Source organism: Triticum aestivum, chromosome 6A (assembly GCF_018294505.1).
Source record: "Triticum aestivum cultivar Chinese Spring chromosome 6A, IWGSC CS RefSeq v2.1, whole genome shotgun sequence".
In the NCBI taxonomy this organism is placed as follows: domain Eukaryota; kingdom Viridiplantae; phylum Streptophyta; class Magnoliopsida; order Poales; family Poaceae; genus Triticum; species Triticum aestivum.
This window is the reverse complement of record NC_057809.1, coordinates 259,993,918-260,018,209: the sequence shown is the minus strand read 5'-3', so window position 1 is coordinate 260,018,209 and position 24,292 is coordinate 259,993,918.

The window sequence follows — 24,292 nt, the reverse complement described above, 5'->3', positions numbered from 1 at the left end:
CTACAGACTTAGTGAAATTAACAACAGGTCAGGAATTTAACATCAGGAAGCCAAGTTTAGAGCAAGATAACTACATGTTATAGGAACATATCATGGCAAAGAAAGGAATGGCTTGAAGCTACTCCAAGCATACAACAAAAGTCCCTTAATGACCATAAGCCAAAAGGGATCAGCAAATACAATGGCAACCATGTGAACATAGCAACTATCGTTAACAGATTCAGACTTAGTGAAAAACTGGAACATGGCAAAACAGATATTAAGTAGGCATGTTTACGAGCTCGATGCACTCACCACAAGACATTGCATGACAAACTAAGCATACACCCAGCAAGTAGACATGGCATGGAAGGTAAACATGGCAAGAACAACAATATAACATGCATGGATCAACAACAACAAGCTCGGCAAAAATGCTTAACATGTAAACATTCTGCCAGGAACATTTTATAGCAAAAGTAGACCTCGATTGAGTCAAGCTAGGGTGCTCCATAATTGCAAACAAAGACATGGATCGATAGAGCACAACAATATCTACAAAACATCATTACTGATCATGCTCGAAAAAGGCACGGATCACTCGGTAGCAACATGAATACATGGCATAAAAATTACAGCAGGAAAAGGACTTAGTGAAAATCTAAGTCCCTGAAAACAACAACATCACGAGGGCTACTTTGCATGCTTGTTCTAGTCACCACAAAGATCACAAAAATACATGGCATACACCCCTGTAAAGATGTTATGGCATACTCCAAAACTCATGTAGAGCTCAAGTTCATAGGAGGCACACATCAATCATGGCAAAAATGACAAATGTCCAATTATTGATATGAATCTGAAACTAACAGAAACTAGCACTCTTCCAACAGCATTTAGGGCATCAAGATGAGTTCAAATAAACATGATGCAATGAGGTGAAATGAAGTACTCGTCGAGACGAACAATTTGATATGCTACATGCACGAATCGAAGTAACGGGTGCAAAGATATGATGCGACGAAGTATGCATAAAATGCTGTGGACTTAGATGAAAATTAGACCTCGCGGGAAAAGTCAACCCAGGACGGGGAGATCCGGGATGGGGTGGATCCGGATCAGGACGAAGACGTTTGGATCGGGGGAGTGGTGGATCTCATCCAACTCTCCAGATCGGATCTGGCCGGAGTTGTCTCCGGTGAGGGGCGGCGATTCCGGCGATGGCCGGCGATGTGGAAGGTGGTGGTGCGACGAGGAGGAGGCAGCGAGCCGAGCGGGCGCGGTGAGTGAGGGGGCGACGCGCGGCGGCGGCCGGCGGCGGGCATGGGGAGGAGAAAAGGCGGCGGAGCAGTGGTGCCGGCGGGAGGAGCCGCGGCTCGGGCATGGGGCGCCCGCGGGTGAGCGGCGGTGCAGCCGGACGGGCTCGGGTGTGCCGCGCCCAGGCTTCGCGGGCCGCGCGGCGCGGGGGAGAGAGACGAGGTGCGGCACTGGTGACGTGTCGCGCGCTGAGTGGGTGAGGGCGGTGGCAGAGCTGACGTGGCACACCGTGGTTGGTCGGGGTGAGGTGGAGGCTGGACGCATCCGGCGGGCGCGGACATGTCTGGCGGCGTGGAGGAGCGGGGCTAGGGTTTCATCTGCGTGAAAATTCCGGGAGGCACACCTATTTATAGGTAGAGGGAGCTAGGAGACTCCAAATGAGGTGTGGTTTTCGGCCACGCGATCGTGATCGAATGGCCTAGAAGATGGAGGAGGTTTAGATGGGTTTTGGGCCACTTTGGAGGGGTGTTGGGCTGCAACACACACGAGGCCTTTGCGGTCCCTCGCTTAACCGTTGGAGTATCAAACGAAGTCCAAATGGTATGAAACTTGACAGGCGGTCTACCGGTAGTATACCAAGGCTGCTTGGCAAGTCTCGGTCCAATCCGAGAACGTTTAATACCCGCACAAGAAAAGAGATACAAAGGGACACCGGATGACATAGGAGCGCCGGAATGCAAAACGGACAACGGGGAAAATGCTCGGATGCATGAAACGAACATGTATGCAAATGCGATGCACATGATGACATGATATGAAATGCATGACACGCAAGCAAATGACAAGGCAACAACAGCGAATAACTGGAAGACACCTGGCACATCGGTCTCGAGGCGTTACAACACTCCACCACTATGAGATTATCTCGTCCCGAGATCTAGAATGGCACCGGTGGGAAAACGGAAGAGGAAGAGAAACGGTAAAACTAAGTTGCTTCTTTGACAAACGAGTGAAACCAAAGAACCTTGCGAGGTTGAGCAAATTGAAGGAAAGAATGCAACGGCGATGAATGAAGTTGAAAGCACTCTGTTTAGAAAGAGGAAAAGAAAGAACCGATTCGGGTAGCACTCCGGTTGAAAAGAGATGAACGACTTGATAGGATGAAAACGACTTGAGCAGAGAACACAACACTCCGGTTAAAAGGATAAGCACGAAAAGAAACACGATCCTCACCATTCGAGATAATGAGAGGATGGAGCAACAACACAATGCCCCCGAAAGAAATGAAAGAATGCAATGAAACGAACGAAGAAGAAAACAACATCTTCTACCTCCAATGAGCTTGCAAAGGCATCTTAAGGAGAAGGGTCGAACGGAGTTGTTGGAAAACCAGCAACGAAAGGATAAGCTTTGATGTGGGCTTATGGAATACATCTCAAATTATGAGGTGATGACCTGCCACTCACGGGAAAAAGAAATAGATTGATATGACCAAGGAGACGAGAAACTATTTCACCGGGAGGATAAATGAAGAACTTGGGTCATTTATAAGCACCATAAATAGCAACAAACCTTAGGGAAAAGTTTTAGGTGAAATATAACCCAAGATAATTCCAATGAAGAGGTTGATGAATTTGAAATATCTCAATCTTGACAACATGTGAATCATGAACTACGGAGGTAAATCATCAAGAATGACATAACACCATATCAAATGATAAGATAGAAATAATAGCACTTCGGGATTGCAAGATGAAGAATGATTGAGCTCCTTAAAAGAATCTCGAGGAAAACTTGGAGAAGGAATTAAGAAAACATCATGTAGAGCCTCCCTGAAGAACTCCGATAAACAAAAGGATGATCACATGAAAGGAAAGATAAGTTGAAAACGCAAGGTGAATCCTTGCAATGATTTAGATGAATCTCCGTGGTGATATAATTGCGAGAGCTTGGAACTCTTGGAAAAGAAAAGATAAGCCTCTCGAACCGAGAATGTGATATGATGAACCTCCGGAATAAGGAATTAATCGCTTGGATGAAACAAGAATAAGAATTACATTATGCTTATCCTTCATCAATTTAAATTGATGACAAGCAATGGATTTGACATTCTACTTATTCTCGTAGCAAGGATTAAGAAGAGATATAGCACAAACTTGAGAAGGTCTTCAGCGAACCACCGGAAGGGTTTGGAAAAACACGAATGAATTAATACAATAGCAACGGAAGAGAATTCTTGACCGAACCACCATAAGAATTGAAAAACGAATGAAGTAAAGGGATGAGTAACCGGAAAGAATTACAGAACGAATGAAGATTCTTGAGAGAATTTAGATGTAAGTGAACGAAGAGATCCCGAGATGATTAGAGAATACTTGAATGATGCACCGGTAAGATTTGGAGAGCGAGAGCTGAAAGCTGGAATGAAAAATCCCGAAATGATTGCTCCGGAAGGATGAAAAGAATATCTCACAATTGAAAATAAATATGAGAGGATGGCATCAAGCTAGAATCACGAATCTTTGAAAGAACGGGTAAGGATTTAAGAGGAACTCTTCTTCGGTCTTCAATTGTTGATAAAGACAATGAGAAGCACCACCAAGAATTGTTGAGATACTCCAGGATGACGAATTTAAAGGTTGAACCAACGGTGATAAGAATTTGAAAGATTTGGAGGAAGACATTTGACTGATGATAAATCATTCTTACGTCAAACTATGAAAGATTTGAGAATAACTCCAGAAATAATTTGAAGAGTCAGGTAAGATCTTGGAAAAAGACATGTGGGTTAGGGCCCACTCAAAAGAAACACCGTTGAAAAGGTCGCTTGGAAGATAGATTGCACCAGTTGAATTAAAAGGCTTGAATGAGAGAACATCCTCGAAAGATCTTGAACGAGTGCAGAGTGGAAACACAAATCTTTGAGATATCCTGAGCACTCCGGAACAATTGAATATCAAGATTGGTTGATTAATAGATGCATTGGCATGAGAAAGCATTTGAAACGAGGAAAAGGGATATGATGAACACCAAAGCTAGAATTGAATCCACCGGAGAAGAAAACGAACAAAGAATGATGAACTTGTAAAGCATATTCATGAGAATCACCGGATAAGAACACTGAAAGAAAAGAATGAAGAGACTTCACATAAATAAAATGGATACTTGATTAAGAAATATGAGTCCTTGAAGAAACAAGGGTGGGAGGGTGGCAAAACAAAGGCAACTTGGAACGGATGAAGCAAACACCGTTGAGAAGAACTGATAATTGATCTTGCGAATGTTGAAAAAGATCGGATCCACTTGAAGAGAAACACGTCGGTTGAAAAGGATTGACATGACAATCTCAGTTATCATGAAGGATTAGTATTCAAATAGGAGTATGAGAACACTGTTTAGGAAAGGTATGGAATCAACACTTGACTTCGAAGCAACTCGAATACCACAACTCAAAACAAAACAAAGGATTGTCTTGCAAAATAAGACAGAATAAACATATGATAGAGATTTCGTCCGAAGTTTTCGTGGTGGGGCCTACATGGGCTCGATTGTACAACAACATCATGTACAAGGCAGTGCACATGACATACGAAGCGTCCTCTAGTCAGCACAACCAAGGACCCTTTAAGACACAACGAGACCACTGTAAAACCAACCGTGGATAGGCGGAACACTAGACGTCGAACCCCAATTTCGTATCATACATCTGTCGGAAAGATATCCTACGATATACTTGAATTTCCACTTATAAACTCCCGAAACTTTCCGGTTATGCAATCAGGTGTTGGGGATACAGGGGAACCATAATATCTCACCCAAAACTAACAAATCCTACATCCAGCTGTATCCATCCTTCAACACATAACCAAGAAACCTTCGGAAATCGATTACCTCAACCTTCGAAAAGTATCCATTATATGAGTTATGGCAATACTCCCGAACTCCCGCCCCAGTACTGGGTGGCGTCGAGGTTATCTCACCAAGAACTGCATAAAAGAGATTTTCGATGTCGGCGAAACTCAGGTATTCCAGAATTGCAACGATAATATTGTGACGACAACACCTCAGAGCTCAACTCCCCCGGACACTGCCACAACCCCTAAATGTCGGAAGGCACCAAGAATAATGTTCTCGTCACAAAACCATCTGAGCGATTCCAAGATACCCGCGTGATCCTCATTTTTTTCTGTGAAATTTGAGAAGAGAAGAGTCAAAACTCTACGTCACAATGCCTCACTAGAGCGACGAAGGGACTGAGGAGTAAAAAGAATCCTACTCTCTGATATATATAATCCTATAAGACTCAAAACATTTTTTAGACTCGACAACGCCAATGATTCGATCAAGCAGGGGGCTCCTAAGGTCGGGGAAGACTCTGATACCAACTTGTATGTAACATCCCAAAATTCTAAATTTTAGAATGTTATAATAAATAGATAGATTTGATTGATTGTTTGATTGATTGTGTGAAATTGAGTGAAATTCGAAACTTTTGAAAGTTAAATGAGAGGGAATAAAAGGACTTTACCAAACTTTCATTTTGCATTCGTGGTCTCCGTGAATTCAAATTCTTTTCAAATACAAAACCCTTGAGCGAAGATGATACGACTTCTTCCATTTAATTAAATGAAAGGGTATTTGAAAATATTTGAATTTCATTTGGAAATATTTCAATTCATAAACTTCATGCAACTCAATGATTTTCATGAGAGAAGATAAAATGGCATCTTCAAAACAGATGAAATATGAGTTGGAAGTTTAAAAGGATCAAATTAAAATCCTTTTGAGATTATTTTCAATTTGGAGTTATTTGGGTTCTATTCAAATTATTTTTCTCCAAAAATAAAATATACGGAAAATAGGGTAACATGATTCCCTACAACAGAAAATTGGAGAGAAATAAATTTGAATTAATTTTGGTATTTTAAAATGATTTTTATTGGATTTTATTAGACCAGTAGCACTCTTTGAATTATCTGAATTTGTGTGGATTTTATTTGGCATTATAAAAATGTTCATATAGTAGAAAATCTTTTTCTGAAAATTTGATATGCAATATGCCTATATAAAATTTTTATTTTATTTTTGTTATTCGGTTTTCCTTCTGTTTCTATAAAAAAATTGTACGTGCGGCCCATATTTATTTATCGCCTACATGCACAGTATAGTAGCTTCTGGCGCCCCATTTTTTCTCTCTCTCTTAAATAGGCCAGGCCCAGCCAACCTTTTCCTTTTCAGATTTTATTTTCCTTTGGCAAAAAAAATGCAGCACGTACGCGCGCGGCCGGCCGATGGGCTTTAGGCCGTGCGAGGCGCTTAGCTCTTCTCCTCTGTTTCGTTTATTTTGGTCTTATATTTAGCCCCACATTGCCTAGCCTTTGACCCTTAAGCCTCTTTCCCACCAATAAATATAGACCCATAGAGCCTCCAAAAATCATCCGATTCGGGTTAAATCAATATTTTGGTTTGACTAGATTCATTTAAGAAAAATATATTTCTCCTCTCCGGCGCGACTTCTGGAAATTGTCTCTTCTCTCCAAAGTCATCTTTTCTCCGCCTTATAAAGATATCTATCTTTATACTTCTATAGTTTATTATTTCCGGACTAATACGATAAAATAATTAGATTATCAATTAGTCTACGTATTTATACATTAGACCCTAGCCGTAGCTATTTTTCTTCCTAAAACAACTTAGCCCTGATTTTTCAAATAGCCATAACTTTTTACTCGTTCATCCAAATTAGATGAAACCAAAGCCTATAGCTTCGTCTTGTTTTTACCTATCCAGTGAACCTGTCACATCAACTTTTTGAATTTTCAAATTTCAAAATTTGTCCAGATTCATCTTCAAACTTCTTTTGATCATAACTTGAGTTTTATAACTCCGATTTAGTTGATTCTTTTTGCAAGTCGAAGCTCTTGACTTAAACTTTCTGATAAGGCCAAATTCACATAATTTTGGTACTGTTAGAAATTGTTTTATGTTGCAAGAGTTATTTGTTTGGTTTTGATGTTTTCCGAATTGTCTTCTTCGTTCTTTCTGATCTTTTGAGTGATTGCTTATGTGTGGTTACTATTGCTTGCTTACGATAGATTGACCGGAGTGTGACGAGTAGATCTATGAAGTGTTTTGAGTGTGAATCATCTTCATCAACATTGCAGGCAAGTTCACACTTTGATCATATCCCTTTCATACCCAGTTTTTATTGCATTAGAACAACCCTCACACATTGCATGATTAGGATCTAATTAAATTGTGGGTTTTGGGAAGTAGTTGAGGTAGTACCTATTACCTGTTTATTATCAAACCTTTGGGAGTTACTTCTACGTTTGCTTATTATGCCATGCTATGCTCGTAGATGTGGATTGGGTTTTGAGAGTATTCATGACAGATGTGAGTTTGTTAAATTAATGGTTTATCTAAGGTGGCAACTTAAATACACATCTGGGGGGATTGAGGCACCTGGGTATTCCAGCGATTGCCTGTTTAGGCACCTGGGTATTCCAGCGATTGCCTGTTTTTTTATGGACCGCCACCCAGGCTCAAAGGGATCATGAGATTATTCATACTAGAAACTTCCGTGTGCAGCCACAAGCTATTATGGGCTCTAGCATAGTTGATTAAGTCGTGCGAACTCTTACAGTGGTAGACTAGCCGATGTAGGGGAAAATAGGTGTAACGGTCTACCCGATGTAAGGTGCTAGTGCTTCTGAAAGACTATGTCCCGGTCATCCGTTTCTCAAACACCATGTAGTGCGAGAATCCCAACGGAGGAGATTGAGTCTTGTAGGGAAAAGTGCGCAAACCTCTGCAGAGTGTATAAACTAATCATGATTAGCCGTTGAAAGTGCTAGTGATCGACTAGAGGGGGGCTGAATAGGCGATTTTTATGAAAGTCTTCAAAACATGGAAGTTTCGAAGACAAAGGATAGAAATAAACCTATTACCATGCAGCGGAAGGTAGACTACACTAGGCAAACCATAGTCAAGTATTCAATGGAGTGAATGCACAATGACTAATAGAAGCTAGGCAGTAAAGATCAGGTAGGAAGATATTGTGAAGCCAATCAGAACAAGCAGTCACTCAGTGAAGACAAAAGATAAAGCAATCATACAATGACTTCACAAGGACCAACAGTAAGTAAAGGGAAGGGAAGGATGAAACCAGTGACTCGTTGAAGACAATGATTTGTTGGACCAGTTCCAGTTGCTGTGACAACTGTACGTCTGGTTAGGGAGGCTGAGATTCAACTCAGAAGACCTCGTCTTCACCTTATTCCCCTTGAGCTAAGGACACCCAGTCCTCGCCCAATCACTCTGGTAAGTCTTCAAGGTAGACTTCCAAACCTTCACAGACTTCGTTCACCGGCGATCCACAATGACTCTTGGATGCTCAGAACGCGACGCCTAACCGGCTGGAGGATTCACAGTCCTCAAGTGTAATAAGTCTTCAGATCACACAGACAGGAAGACTTAAGTGATGCCTAACACTCTTTGGCTCTGGGTGTTTAGGGCTTTATCCTCGCAAGGAATTCTCTCTCAAAGGCTTCGAGGTGGGTTGCTCTCAAACGACAAAAGCCGTGCACTAACTCTGAGCAGCCAACCGTTTATGGTTGTAGGGGGTGGGCTATTTATAGCCACTAGGCAACCCGACCTGATTTGTCCGAAATGACCCTTGGTCACTAAGGAACTGACACGTGTTCCAACGGTCAGATTTCAAACACACACGGCAACTTTACTTGAGCTACAAGCAAAGCTGACTTATCCAACTCTGGACAAGATTTGCTCTCATAGTCTTCACTCGAAGACATAGGATTTTGGTTAAGCATCACTTCAGTCATTCTGACTGGTTCACTTGGACCCCACTTAACAGTACGGTGGTTCCTATGACTCAACAAAGAAGAAAAAGAACGACGAAAGAACTAAGTCTTCGCGCTCCATAGTCTTCATGCGATGTCTTCTCTTGTCATAGTCTTCAATGTGAATGTCTTCACATACCACCTTTGACTTCAATGTCTTCTTACATTTTTAGGGGTCATCTCTGGTAGGAAAACCGAATCAATGAGGGACTTCTACCTGTGTTATCCTGCAATTCTCACAAACACATTAGTCCCTCAACTAGGTTTGTCGTCAATACTCCAAAACCAACTAGGGGTGGCACTAGATGCACTTACAATCTCCCCCTTTTTGGTGATTGATGACAAACTAGTTGAAGTTTTCAACGGGGAATAAAATATGTGAAATTGTAAAGGATAGGGGATTGTCATCATAAGTGGCAAAGGCTCCCCCTGAAGATGTGCATATAAGTAATTTGCTTTTGGTATGCAAATGCACATGGCAGGTTGTACTTGTGGAGATCCTCTTCAACTTATGATGACAATTCATCATGCAAGAAAAGTATGTGAAGATAATGACATGCATAATGAAAAATGGACGTCTGCAAAATGATCTAAGTGCAGAATTTATCGTCGCACATGCGGAATTTATCATCGCATCACAGAATAGCAAATAAGTAGCAGACGACCATCGAGTTTAAGTGTTACAACTCAAAGAACCAAATGTATCGAAAACGAGAGTTGTAAGCACTTGGCAAAAGTAGCAAAAAGTAAAGCAACCACCCATATGGACCCGCTTGAAGACTATCAACTCATATGCTTCTCCCCCTTTTGTCAGTGAGGACCAAAAAGGTTTGAAGACATAGAGCGCCTACTCGTTCCCATGAGGTGCAGGCGAGGCAGCAGGGTCGTCGGTGAGATCCGGTGGTGCAGAGGAACTTGGTGCAGTGTCGTCACGCGCTGAAGTTGGAGGAGGTGAAGTTGCATCATCTTGGTCATCGATGACTCTGGCATTTACGGTCGCAGCTGAGGACGAGTATTCAGAGTCTTCAAGTGAGGGAGTCCGACGCAAGTGAGCATTTCTGGGAGGAGTTGAGTCAAACTTGAAGCGTTCGGTGAAGCCATCGTCGTGCAGATCAGCTTCAGCACTCAGTAGGGTCAAACTCTTCCACGACCTCCGACAGGTTTCATGAGTGACAAAGGCATTCTTGGTGGCAAGATTGCGAATGCGGTTGACATCCACCAAGAGGCTTTGCATCTGACGCTTAAGCCAGTCGTGATGTTTGTCCTGTTTCTGATGCAGCGCGACGAGAAGCTCTCGGTCATTGAGGACACGAGATCGTCTTTGAGGCCTTTGCGCAATGGTGCTACCAGTGGCATCAGTTTGAGCACGAGGGGCACGTGTGTTTCCAGCAAGGGGATAAACACGAGACACTGCTGGAATTCCTTCAATGGGCTGGGTGAAGCTTTGGTGATCAGCATTGTGAAGATAAATGGGATCCTTAGCAGGCTCTGGGTAAATGGCTTCAACTGACAGATCAACCTCGGGCAAGAATATAAGATGATTGCGCGCAGACGGCTGATAGTTGAAGGCTGAGTGACGCTTGATCAGACGCATGACCCATGGAGCATAGAATTTCAACCCAAAGATGTCGGAGCCAGACGCAGCCAACTGCCTGATGAAGAAGTCTTGAGCATTGAAGCTGATGCCATTGAAGATATAGAAAACCAAAGTCTTCATTGCTCCTTCAAGCTTCGCTGCAGATGAGTGTCCTTTGACAGGCCATAGAGTCTTCCTGATGATGTGGTAAATGGTGCGAGGCAGGTACTCTAGGTCTTCAACAAAGAACTCAGATGGGTATTCAGCGTCGTGAGGCAGAGGCTTCATCATGCTCAGCATTTGACTCATGTTGGGTTCTGGCTTCTGAAAGATGCTTTCCAAGGCATTTTGATGTTGTTGACAACCTGGTTCATAGTATTCACCAGGAGTGTGCAGGCCTGTGAGCTCAATGATATCAAGAGCTTTAGCTTCATGATGGACATTGCCTGTCATCCACTCAAGGACCCAAGTCTTCGGATCCCTGTTGTAGCCTCGAATATGAAGAGTGGCATAGAATTGAAGCAGCAATTCTTCATTCCAGTGCTCCTTGTCAGTGATGAACTGCAACAGACCAGCATCTCTGAAATAGTCCAATGCTTCTTCGAGGCAGGGCAGACCAGCTATAGCTTCAGAGTCGAGGCGCATATGTGGAAATATGTGCCCTTGATTGTATAGGACACAGGAATAGTAGCTGCGCTGCTGAGAGCTCCAGAACCGATCTGAGGAAATACGCGGTCTGGTATAAGGGTTTTTGGAAATGTTGAAGAAGGTATTATGTGCCACGAAGCCATTCGCATTGAAGACCCCAGGTGAAGTGGCAGTGCCTGGGAAACGTGGAAGTCTTGGCTTGGGCTTTTGGACTTGAGGCATGTGCTCGACGTGGTACTCAAATTGTGGACCAATAGTAGGCGGAGGAGTCAGAATGGGCCATCGAACAATAACTGGCTGACCACGATCAAATGTCAGCTCCATTGTGTGAGGTCTTGGAGGTGGAACAGGGGCATTGGCATTGTCTTCATGGGCTTCAGGGGCCACATGTGCTTCAGGTACTTGGACCTCAGGTGCTGCAGCATTGACTTCTGGTTCCTCATTGGCTTCTGGCGCCTCATTGGCTTCCGGCGCCATATTGGCGCCAACCATGACAACGTCATTGGCGTCAGAAGTGATGTTGGTGGTTACTTCAGGGTTGTTAACCTCCACTTCAGAAGCTGGAGGGCCGGTCACGTTCTCCTCGAGAACAACATCTTGGTGAGACGGGGGTGTAGCAACTCTTGTGTCTCTTGGGGCTTCTTCTTCATCTTCTTCTTCATCGGCTGATGCAGCCGGAATGTCTTCAGCCATTTTGGCTTCGGGTTCAGACACGTGCATTGTGGGAGTGACTTGGGGCCTTGGTCCTTTGCGAAGCCTGCATAATGCGGGCGACGCTTGTGGAGATGGAGTGTGCTGGGCCACAAAGTCATCATCATCTTGCACTGTTGGGGTAGCTTGCGGTTGGGGAGAGCTTGGAGTGTCTTGTCTCCGTGGGTGATCAGCCCACGATGCATCTTGAGCAGTTGGCGTCAGAGGACAACCAATGCTGATGAGTTCGCTGTGCGTAAGCACAGGCGATGATACCAATTGGTGCTCGATCTGAGGAAGGACTTCATCATCTTCAACATTGTCATGGTGACCAATGTCTTCAGCAGCGGTGGGGTCAACTGCTGGAATGTCTTCAGCTTCAGGAGCCTCTGTGGAAGCAGGCTCATGAATTACCATCCGTCGTTCTTGATGCGAAGAGGCAGGACGAGCAACCGAGATGGGCTCAACAATAAGGGGCTCTGTGGGAGCAGCCCGATCTTTCTTGGTTTTGCGCTTCTTCTTGGAGGGAGCGACATCAGAAGCTTCAGGATGTTTCCTCTTTCTGGCTTCAGCCTCGGCAGCCCTTGTCTTCTTTAATTCTGAAGCCACTGTGGGGACCTTAGGCTTCGAGCCTGTCATACTGGCTGGGAAGACAATGGGATGTGCTTCCTGCCTTGTTGCTTCGGGTTCGGCCACAGCTGGCTTCTTCTTCTTCTTTGCAGCCATCCTGGGATCGATGCCAGGACGCCCAAGAGCCTTGCGCTTTTCAGCTTCATTGTAGGCTTGCACGCACTTGTCAGCCAGACTCTTCATGCGCTCACGAGAACCTTTAGCTTCTTCGCGTTTCTTGAGAAAGGCTTCCTTGAGCTCGTGCAGCATAGTCTTGAAGTTCTTGACATCTTGCACGCTGAGCTTTGCCATGTGCTGCTTGAACTGAGCTTTCTCATAGTCGATCTTTTGCTTCAGTTCAACGATGCGCTGAGCTAGAGCTAGCTCAGAAGCAATGGCGCCAGTGAAAGCGACGCTGAGGCCAATTGGAAGTTGCAGATCATCAAAGCTGAGATTGGGGGTTTCAAACCACTCATCAATGAAGTTGTGAAGGATTGCTACGTCAAAGAGAGGCAACTCATTGAAGATTTCTGCTTCTTCTTTGCTCTTGATCAGTTGCTCAAGAGCGTCATCTGCAAGATCTTCATCGCTGGACAGATCAATGGCGTCGTTGCGCAGAATAGCAGCAGCAGTCAGTTCTTGGCTGGTGGGTTGCAAGGGCATCTTTACTCTCGAGGGCTTGGAGATGCGTGACAAATCTTCAGACTGCACACTGTGTTCAGGAGGTGCAGTGGCCAGAGGCTTCGCCTGTAAGACCTTTGGTGCAGGAGCAGGCTTTGAAGCTTTAGGCTTCTTCAGTTTCTTTGGCTTCGGCGGTGCAGGCGCTTCATCAGATTCAGCGTCATCTGCAGGCTCATCCACGGCTGTCCCTTGAACCATGATATGAGTGATGAGACCTTCCAGGTTGTAGAAGGGCCCAACAAGATTGGGTTCAGCTTCGCGTGTGCCATCAGCACGAGGAGCAGAGGGGCCTGGATTGAAGTCTAAGCCTCGTGACTTCTTGTTCTCTTTGGCCGAGTTCCTGGCAAACTGAAGGTTGCGCTTGAACAGATTATCATCGCGGCACCACAGTAATGAAGATGGGTCTGCATCCGCAGGCTGCGGTCCATGGACCATGCAAGGATAGAAGCCTTGTTCAATGGCTTCAGCTCTGGACTTGGGTTGAAGATTTCTGTATAGAATGTCTCCCCATGGTCGTTTGATGGCATTCTTCTCAGCATACTCCTGGGTCACGAACCTGTACTTGAACCACTGTTCTGCCCAATATCTTCGAATCCATTGGATTCGAGTTTTTCGCTGATTGTAGTCCTCCTCTGGATCTGTCTTGTACAGCTCATAGAGGTCAGGAGGCAAATCTCTTGAGGTGTTGCCACGACGCTGTCTGCCACCCTTTCTTGTAGGTTTCTCTGGTGCCATGAAGCTTAAACTGAAGGGCTTCAACACGTTTAAAGGCTTCAAAGGCTTCCGCTTTCTGGTCAAACAGGAACTGGCTTCGGGAGAGTTAATGTGATGCTGTAAGAATTCTGCAAACGAATGCAGACTATGAGAACCAAGGGATTCTCCCACGGACATGTACCTGTGACAGCATTAAGGTGCGAGGGAAGGGGAAGAGGTCATATGCATTCTCAGAAGATTTTGAAGATAAATCAGTTTAGAAGACATTGACCTCATAGTGCGAAGACATTCACTCATAGATAGAGAGTTGGTTCCAGATTTGTACGAATCCACGAATAAGTACAAGTGAGGAATCTAACTACTTTGTGAAGCATAAGTGAACATACTAGGCATATTATGAGATGCAGTATGAAATAGATCCAACTTGTGTGAACAGAAACTGCTTGTGGTAGAAAGTGATGAATCTATAGGATCAAAGGGGCCGTAAAAAGGAAGTTTTATTTACCACACGAAGAACTGCTAGACGGAGTGGGAGAGGAGGCCGAGCAGTTCGATCGTCCGTGCCCTAACTTGGCGACGGAGGACACCTACGGCGACGGCGGAGAAGACGATGTCCGCGGCCGGCGTGAAGACGGCGTCGGTGAGGTCGCGGCAGCTAAGCGCTTCGTCGCCGGCGTCGTCGAGGGCTAGCGGTGGCGCTAGGGTTTGTGCGAGAGTGGAAGAAAGGATAATGACTGTGGTGAGGCGTGTATTTATAGGGACAGGGACGGCACAGTGTTATTACACAGGTGCCCCTGGCGATTCACATCTGAAGGACACGTGGCCATCATGCAACATATCGGAGGTTGTTCCACGTTCCCACGCACGCCTGGATTGTCGGGTGGTCGTTCCCACTTCTCCGGGTTTCAGGTGAAGGAATTAGCATTGAAAAGACTTAATGTTTGTCTCTGTATCTTCTGCTGACTAGGACGCAGAGAAGACATTCGACAGTTTCAATAGAATGCATATGATTTGGACAGATAGAGTTTGAGATAGAAAGCATAGAGAGATTAGGGTCCGATCACATTCACTTAGTTCAAAAGATTCAACAAGGAAGACGTAGCTATAAGTGAATGTGTAGAGGACAGAACACTAGTATGTATATATCAGAAGACAATCAAGTCAACATAGTGAAGATAATCATGAAGACAAGTTGAAAATGAAGACAAACAAAATGTGAAGACATAGCACATGTAACGCCATGGGTAAAACACTTCAAACAGAAGAATTTGGTGGTGGCGTTACCCACCGTATAGGAAGTATTAGACCCAGACACGGCGCACAATTATCGTGGCGCTCCGAAGTCAAATTCCACGTTAATGTATTCACACTCAGAATGTAAGTCTTCATTGATTGAAGATATACTTTACTTCGTGTGTTGCACATCTAAGTCATCAACATGCATAAGTGTTAGGATGTGTGCCTGATCACAGGACATTTGAGGATTCCAAGATATTTAGCTCACACCGTAACTTGCAAAACCTCTTCTCATCCAAGGGCTTGGTGAAGATATCTGCCAATTGCTCTTCAGTGTTGACGTGTATGATATCAATATCTTCCTTCACAACATGATCTCTGAGAAAGTGATGACGAATTTCAATGTGCTTTGTCTTCGAGTGCTGAACTGGGTTGTTGGCAATCTTGATGGCGCTTTCGTTGTCGCAGTAGAGTGGTACTTGCTTCAGGTGAATGCCATAGTCTTTGAGTGTTTGCTTCATCCATAGAAGCTGAGCGCAGCAAGATCCAGCAGCAATGTATTCAGATTCAGCAGTGGAGAGAGATACACAGTTCTGCTTCTTTGAAGACCAACATACAAGTGATCGTCCCAGAAAATGACATGTGCCTGATGTAGACTTGCGATCCACCTTGTCACCAGCATAATCAGCATCCGAGAATCCAACTAGATCAAACTCTGAGCCCTTTGGATACCATAATCCTAGTGTTGGGGTGTGAGCCAAATATCTGAGAATTCGCTTCACAGCTAAGTGATGCGATTCCTTTGGTGCCGCTTGGAACCGGGCACACATGCAAACACTAAGCATGATATCTGGCCTAGATGCACATAAATAAAGTAAGGAACCAATCATGGAGCGGTATACCTTTTGATCGAACTCTTTACCATTGTCGTCGGGACCCAGATGATGTTTGGCTGGCATTGGCGTCGTGTAGCCTTTGCAATCTTGCATTCCAAATTTCTTCAGGCAATCTTTGAGGTATTTCTCTTGAGATATAAAGATGTCGTTGCGTTGCTGACGTATTTGAAGACCAAGGAAGAACTTCAGCTCACCCATCATGGACATCTGATATTGCTCTTGCATCATATATATCCAAACTCGTCAGTGTATTTCTGATTGGTGCAGCCGAAGATAATGTCATCCACATATATTTGGCACACAAACAGTTCACCATCATATGTCTTCGTGAAGAGAGTGGGGTCGAGGGAACCAGGTTTGAAGCCTTTGCTCTTCAGGAAGTCTTTGAGTGTGTCATACCAAGCCCTAGGGGCTTGTTTGAAGCCATACAGTGCCTTGTTGAGCTTGTACACCATATCTGGATGTTTTGGATCTTCAAAGCCAGGCGGTTGTGCAACATACACTTCTTCGTCAATCTTGCCATTGAGAAAAGCGCTCTTCACATCCATTTGATGCAGAAGAATGTTATGATGATTTGCATAGGCCAGCAGTATGCGTATGGCTTCAAGTCTAGCCACAGGAGCAAATGTCTCATCGAAGTCAATCCCTTCAACTTGAGTATATCCTTGAGCAACGAGACGAGCTTTGTTTCTGACAACTTGACCATGCTCATCTTGCTTGTTGCGATATATCCATTTGGTGCCTATTATATTGTGCTTGCGAGGATCAGGATGCTTAACCAGTTCCCATACATTATTCAGCTCAAACTATTGAAGCTCTTCTTGCATAGCTTGAATCCATTCAGGTTCCATGAAGGCTTCATCAACTTTCTTGGGTTCAGATATTGAGACAAATGCGAAGTGCCCACAGAAATTTGCTAGCTGTGTTGCCCTTGAACGAGTGAGTGGACCTGGTGCATTGATGCTATCAATTATTCTCTCAATCTGTACTTCATTTGCAACACGAGGATGTACAGGACGAAGATTTTGCTCTTGCTGATCATTGTCATCGTTAGAAGGATTGTCTTCAGGCTGAGCATTGTCTTCAGGTTGATCAGGTGCGGAGATGATAAGTTCCTCTTCAGGCTGAGCTTCAGAAGGTATGATTTCTCCAGTTCCCATAAGTTTGATTGATTCACTGGATGGAACTTCATCTAGCACATTTGGCAGGTGCTCTCTTTGCGAGCCGTTAGTCTCATCGAACCGCACATCCACAGTTTCAACCACTTTATAGTGAAAGAGGTTGAAGACTCTGTAGGAGTGCGAATCCTTTCCATATCCAAGCATAAAACCTTCATGTGCTTTTGGTGCAAATTTTGAAGTGTGATGTGGATCCTTGATCCAGCACCTGGCACCAAATACTCTGAAGTAACTGACATTTGGCTTCTTGCCAGTAAGGAGCTCATAGGATGTCTTGTTCAGAAGCTTGTGAAGATAAACACGGTTGATGATATGGCATGCAGTATCAATGGCTTCAGGCCAGAATTTTCTTGGAGTCTTGTATTCATCAAGCATCGTCCGAGCCATCTCAATAAGTGTTCTGTCCTTGCGTTCGAGGACGCCATTCTGCTGTGGCGTGTACGAAGCTGAGAATTCATGTGTGATGCCCAAAGTATGAAGATATGTATCTAGGCTAGTGTTCTTGAATTTAGTGCCATTGTCACTTCTGATGTGCTTTATTGGCGAAGCGTCTGAAGACATCCTGCACTTCAGTCTTGTAGAGGATTATATGCACCCAAGTATATCTTGAATAATCATCAACAATGAAAAAGCCATAGAGACAAGCGGTAGTAGTAAGAGTTGAGTAATGAGTGGGACCGAAAAGATCCATGTGGAGCAGTTCAAATGGTTGAGTCGTTGTCATGATTGTCTTCGAGAGATGCTTGGCCCTCGTCATCTTTCCTTCTTCACAGGCACCGCATAAGTGATCCTTCTTGAACTTGACGCTCTCGATGCCTATGACATGCTTCTTTCTTGCAAGAGTGTGCAAGTTCCTCATGCCAGCATTCCCTAGCCTCCGATGCCAGAGCCAGCATTCTGAAGCTTTTGCTAGAAGACATACGGCAAGTTGTGGTCCTGCTGAGAAATCTACCACGTACAAATCATCTTTCTGATACCCTTCAAACACTAGAGACTTGTCATATTCCATTAGAACAAGGCAACGATATTTTCCAAACATCACAATCATGTTTAAATCGCAAAGCATTGAGACAGACATTAAGTTGAAACCAATGGATTCAACAAGCATGACTTTATCCATGTTATGATCCTTTGATATTGCAACTCTACCTAGACCCAATAACTTACTTTTACCGGTGTCAGCAAATGTGATGTGACTTTTGTCAGATGGACGTAAGGTTGAGTCCATAAGAAGGCTCCGCTTGCCAGTCATGTGATTGGTACACCCACTATCAATAATCCATTCTGAAGCAGCTGGTGTCGTACCCTACAGTGCAGTTAGGGGGATAGGCTTCACGAAGAGAATTGTGAAGCAAAAACATTTGACGAGCCAGTGGATTATGAAAGCTTAGATCGAGATTAGGACTGATAGGGCAAGTAGCAAGCGACTCAGGAACAAAGTACATAATAAGACCATTTGGGCATTTGATCTTGCGCCCTACAAGATGTTTAAGGTCCCCAGCAATAGCTTCAGACGATTTTGGTTTTCGGCTGGAGACCTTTCCCTGCAAAAGAGAGTTAAGCTTTCTTAGCCACCCACATCTTCAAGGGTGGCTTCGAAGCAATGAGTCTAAGTGCAGCATCTGAGAACTTTGGCTTTGGAGCCCTAGCAAAAAGTCTTGCAGGTGGACAATAGTACTCATAAGAATAAGCAGAATAGTTCTTGGTCTTATGAACATGGCGGTTTGATGAAACGCGCTCATATTCACAGGCCTGAGTATGGCTTCCCTGCAAAACATTTGCGTTAGTGCGACTCAGGTGAGTCCTCTGTCTATATGAAGCCTTTGGGCCGTATGAAGCCTGTGGTCTGGGGTTTGTCTTCTTCACTTGTGGTGTCATGACGACATTCACAGGAAGATTCTCCAAACACCTTTTCGGCACCCAGACCTTCTTCATAGGCGGCCCATTCCTGCAGTTAGTACCAATATACCTGGCAAACACTTCACCATTCTGATTCTTAAACAGTTTATAGTTTGCATCAAAGGATTCATCAATAACAATGGGATTAGCACAAGTGAAGCCAGATAGGGTGGATGGATCCACTAAAGGTCCCTTTGCAGCAACCCATGTGGTTTTGGGGTACTGCTCAGGTTTCCAGTAAGAGCCATCAGCATTCATTTTCCTTTCGAACCCAACACCCTCTTTCCTAGGGTTTCGGTTCAGGATCTGCCTTTTGAGGACATCACATAGTGTCTGATGCCCTTTGAGACTTTTGAACATCCCTGTTTCAAGCAATGTCTTCAACCTAGCATTCTCATCAGCAATAGAAGTGGCATCCTCAGCAAAGGGGTTAGTTATCACATCAACACTTGAATATATTGCAACAGTAGCAGCAGTAGAACATTCAGCAACAGAAGTAGCATTATCACGCTCAATGCATTTAAGACATGGTGGTTCAAAACCTTCCTGAGCGGAACTGATCTGTTTGGCGCGAAGTGACTCGTTTTCCTTTTGAAGATCTTCATGAGCCGCTCTCAATTTTTCAAGGTCTTGCTTCCTTTGAAGATAATCATAGGAAAGCTTTTCATGAGATGTTGAGAGAGTTTCATGACGACTTTCAAGTTCCTCATACTTAACATGAAGATCTTTTATGTCTTCAATTAAGGACTGAGATCGAGTCATTTGAGCATCCAACAGGTCATCGCTTTTGTCTAATAGTTTTTGAATATGTTCCATAGCTTTCTGTTGTTCAGTTGCAATTTTAGCAAGTGTTTTGTAGCTGGGTTTGGAACAACAATCAGAGTCATCTTCACTTGATGTTTGATAGTGAGTGGCGCGTGAGTTTACCTTGGCACCGCGTGCCATGAAGCAGTAGGTGGTTGTGGAGTCGTCGATGTCATTAGCATCGGTGTTGGTGACATTGTCTTCAGTGTTGAAGATGGACTTGGCAACGTAGGCTGTAGCCAGACTTGCCACACCAGAATCGGACTCCTCCTCAGACTCCACCTCTGCCTCCTTAGAAGAGGACTCCTCCTCCGAATCCATTTCCTTGCCAAAAAATGCACGAGCCTTGCCAGATGAGCTCTTCTTGTGTGATGAAGACTTTGAGGAATACATGGAAGAAGACTTTGAGTATTTCTTCTTCTTCTTGTCGTCAGAATCATACTCCTTGCTCTTCTTTTTCTTCTTGTTCTCATTGTCCCACTGCGTACACTCAGAGATGTAGTGGCCAGGTTTCTTGCACTTGTGGCGTGTTCTCTTCTTGTAGTCATGAGCAGAAGCTTCATCATTCCTTGAGCTTGATCTTGAGGACTTTCTGAAGCCTTTCTTCTTGGTGAATTTTTGGAACTTCTTCAGAAGCATAGCAAGCTCCTTTCCAATGTCTTCAGGATCATCAGAATTGCTGTCAGATTCTTCTTCAGATGAGGATACAGCTTTTGCCTTCAAGGCACGAGTTCGCCCATAGTTGGGACCGTAGATATCTCTTTTCTCAGAAAGCTGAAACTCATGTGTGTTGATCCTCTCAAGTATGTCAGACGGATCAAGTGTCTTGAAGTCAGGACGTTCTTGAATCATCCGGGCTAGGGTGTCAAACGAGCTATCAAGTGATCTCAGGAGTGTCTTGACGACTTCATGCTTGGTGATCTCAGTAGCGCCGAGGGCTTGAAGCTCATTTGTGATGTCAGTGAGTCGATCAAACGTGAGCTGGACATTCTCATTGTCATTTCTCTTGAAGCGGTTGAAGAGGTTGCGAAGGACACTAATTCTCTGATCTCTCTGGGTTGAGACGCCTTCGTTGACCTTGGAGAGTCAGTCCCAGACTAGCTTAGATATTTCCAAAGCACTCACACGGCCATACTGTCCTTTGGTCAGATGACCACAGATGATGTTCTTGGCAGTGGAGTCCAGTTGAACGAACTTCTTGACATCAGCAGTGGTGACACTTTCACTAGCCTTGGGAACGCCATTCTTGATGACATACCATAGGTCGACATCAATGGCTTTAAGATGCATGCGCATCTTATTCTTCCAGTAGGGATATTCAGTTCCATCGAAGACTGGGCACGCAGCGGAGACTTTGATTATCCGTACAGTCGACATAGCTAAAACTCCAGGTGGTTAAACTGAATCACACAGAACAATGGAGTACCACACTCTGATACCAATTGAAAGTGCTAGTGATCGACTAGAGGGGGGTGAATAGGCGATTTTTATGAAAGTCTTCAAAACATGGAAGTTTTGAAGACAAATGATAGAAATAAACCTATTACCATGAAGCGGAAGGTGGACTACACTAGGCAAACCATAGTCAAGTATTCAATGGAGTGAAAGCACAATGACTAATAGCAGCTAGGCAGTAAAGATCAGGTAGGAAGATATTGTGAAGGCAATCAGAATAAGCAGTCACTCAGTGAAGACAAAAGATAAAGCAATCATACAATGACTTCACAAGGACCAACAGTAAGTAAAGGGAAGGGAAGGATGAAACCACCTTTGACTTCAATGTCTTCTTGCATTTTTAGGGGTCATCTCTGGTAGGAAAACTGAAAGTGCAACTATCCCAAGGTGGTTTTGGTAATTCATAACAACATATAGCTCATTGAGCTAATGCTATTCCAAGATGATTATTTCAGGAAAGCTCAATGATTGGCATGGCATGGATGTGAAAGTGGAACCCTCAAAATGCTAAGGACAAAGGATTGGCTCAAACTCAAAAGCTCAAGACTCTTCATTTTATATTTTAGTGATCCAAGATCACATTGAGTCTTTAGGAAAAGCCAATACTATCAAGGAGGGATGAGGTGTTGCTTAATGAGCCTCTTGCTTCATGTGCTTAGTGATATGCTCCAAAACCCTCAACTACTTTCCCATATCCACATATGACCTAAACCCTAAGCCAAACTCGGTCCTACCGATTCTTTCTATCCGGCGCCACCAAGTTTCACTTGTCATAAGCCACTGCCAAACTCTAGCAATTCGGTTCTACCGATAGGGATCTTGGTCTCACCGAGATGGGATTGCAAACTCTCTGTTTCCCTTTCGTAACTTTTCGGTCTCACCGAAAGAGCGAATCGGTCCCACCGAGATTGCAATGTAAATTTAGTGTTTCCTTTTTGTAACTTTTCGGTCTCACCGAAAGAGCAAATTGGTCCCACCGAGTTTGCCTGACCAACTCTCTGGTTAGCTAATTACCAAATTCGGTCTCACCGAGTTTGTGTAATCGGTCTCACCGAGATTACGTTATGCTCAAACCCTAACCGTATCGGTTCCACCGAGTTGCATGTCAGTCCCACCGAAAATCTCTAATGGTCACTAGGTTTACATTTTCGGTCCGACCGAGTTTGTTGATTCGGTCCCACCGAGATTGGAAAACTGTGTGTAACGGTTGGGTTTTGTGTGGAGGCTATATATACCCCTCCACCTCCTCTTCATTCGTGGAGAGAGCCATCAGAACACATACACAATTCCAACTCATATGTTCTGAGAGAGAACCACCTACTCATGTGTTGAGACCAAGATATTCCATTCCTACCATATGAATCTTGATCTCTAGCCTTCCCCAAGTTGCTTTCCACTCAAATCTTCTATCCACAAAATCCAAATCCTATGAGAGAGAGTTGAGTGTTGGGGAGACTATCATTTGAAGCAAAAGAGCAAGGAGTTCATTACCTACACACCATTTGTTACTTCTTGGAGAGTGGTGTCTCCTAGATTGGCTAGGTGTCACTTGGGAGCCTCCGACAAGATTGTGGAGTTGAACCAAGGAGTTTGTAAGGGCAAGGAGATCGCCTACTTCGTGAAGATCTACCGCTAGTGAGGCAAGTCCTTCGTGGGCGATGGCCATGGTGGGATAGACAAGGTTGCTTCTTCGTGGACCCTTTGTGGGTGGTTGCTTCTTCGTGGACCCTTCGTGGGTGGAGCCCTCCGTGGACTCGCGCAACCGTTACCCTTCGTGGGTGGAGCCCTCCGTGGACTCGCGCAACCGTTACCCTTCGTGGGTTGAAGTCTCCATCAACGTGGATGTAGGATAGCACCACCTATCCGAACCACGGGAAAAACATCCGTGTCTCCAATTGCGTTTGAATTCTCCAAACCCTTCCCTTTACATTCTTGCAAGTTGCATGCTTTACTTTCCGCTGCCAATATACTCTTTGCATGCTTGCTTGAATTGTGTGATGATTGCTTGACTTGTCCTACAATAGCTAAAATCCGCCAAGAACTAAAATTGGGAAAAGGTTAAGTTTTTTATTTGGTCAAGTAGTCTAATCACCCCCCCTCTAGACATACTTTCGATCCTACAAAAACCGAATCAATGAGGGACTTCTACCTGTGTTATCCTGCAGTTCTCACAAACACATTAGTCCCTCAACCAGGTTTGTCGTCAATACTCCAACACCAACTAGGGGTGGCACTAGATGCACTTACAGCCGTGTCCCCGGTTATGGACATGTTGAGTATCTACTACTTGGATTATCTTGTGAATCTCATCATGTTACTCTAATTAATTTTGTTGGGTTTTAATGATGTTATTATTCGGGATTGAGAATGCTGTCAACCATTCTCAATGTTCAACAACCACCATGATGGTTAATTAAAATGTATTCCTTTGTAGTAGGGAAAAATGGCTTTTCGCAAAAACATTATAACCCTAGAGACTTTCCACCAGCCAAATATGCATGTAGTGATAGCCTTTATTCATCATTATCCTCTGGTGTGAATTTGCCAGTACATTCAATGTACTGACCCTTTGTGGCTGCAATGTCTCATGTTGTAGGATATCTTACGACGAGTAAGTGATACGTTAGGGTTACGATTTCTACACTCAACTTTGCCGTTGGTGTTGAGGGGAATCCACAACCTTGTTACTTTCGTATTTTGGATTGAGGTAATAGTATTTTATGTTACTTATACATGTGATTTACCTCTATTATAAATCCTAGAGTACTTTGTGTGTCAGCATACCGATCCAGAGATGACACTTAAGCA